This window comes from Solanum tuberosum, unplaced genomic scaffold, assembly GCF_000226075.1.
Source record: "Solanum tuberosum cultivar DM 1-3 516 R44 unplaced genomic scaffold, SolTub_3.0 scf00842, whole genome shotgun sequence".
Taxonomy (NCBI): domain Eukaryota; kingdom Viridiplantae; phylum Streptophyta; class Magnoliopsida; order Solanales; family Solanaceae; genus Solanum; species Solanum tuberosum.
Window position 1 is genome coordinate 71,549 of NW_006239769.1, and position 1,061 is coordinate 72,609.

Sequence of the window (1,061 nt, forward strand, 5' to 3'; positions counted from 1 at the left end):
CCCCCTTTTGAAATGAAAGAAGAATGGGGTTTAAATAGGTGTAGAGCATTAAACCCCCACTCTTCTTGAAAACTTAAGAGCCAATGCATGCATTGGACTCTTTGTTTTTCCAAGGTGCCACCCAAGATGACCAATGATTTTTTTTTCTTTTTCCAAGAATTAATTAAAAGATTACATTGCCCTTTTAGATGACCCATTTCTTTTATTCATTAATTGAACAATAGTTAAATGGGTCATCTGAAAATTTAGAATAGGCCCAAAATTGTCATTTTAGATGACCCATTTCTTTTAGGGCAAACTACATAAATCCCTTTAGTTTAGATCCTAATTACTACGATTCCCAATAGTTTCAAATATTACTTCATCTACCATATTTGGTGCTTCGGATACATGAATCTGAATTCGCGAGATACATGTATCTGTCGAATTTTAAAACCGAGATACATATTTTATTTGTTTAAATTAATTAGTTGTAACTTATTTCCTTAATTAGAGGAGTAATTGAGATACAAGTATCTACCATATTTCGTGCTTAGGATACATGAGTCTAAATCCGTGAAATACAAGTATCTGTCAAATTTTAAAATCGAGATTCATATTTTATTTGTTTAAATTAATTAGTTGCAACTAATTTCCTTAATTAGAGGAGTAATTGAGATACATGTATCATCACTCGCAAGATACATGTATCATTACTCGCGAGATACATGTATCCATCGGTTTAAAAAGTCAAGATACACCATTTATTACCTTGAATTAAAGGGGTGTAACTATTTCCCTAATTAAATGATTAATTGATGAATAATTAACAACTCAAACGGATTTTACAAAATCCTTGCGTATCAACTCTCACAAGTTTTCCTGTAAATAACAAAATCATAAACCATGGTAATTCTATAATTGTAAACTTCATCTTCTTCATCAATTCCTTTATTTGTATCTTAAAGTTTCGGCTTGAATGTTCGTAAATGAAGAACCTGCAATGAAAAAAAACCTAATTTGTAAAAGTTTATAAAATAAGACCCTGCAATGAAAAAAAACCTACGTTGTAAAAGTTTATA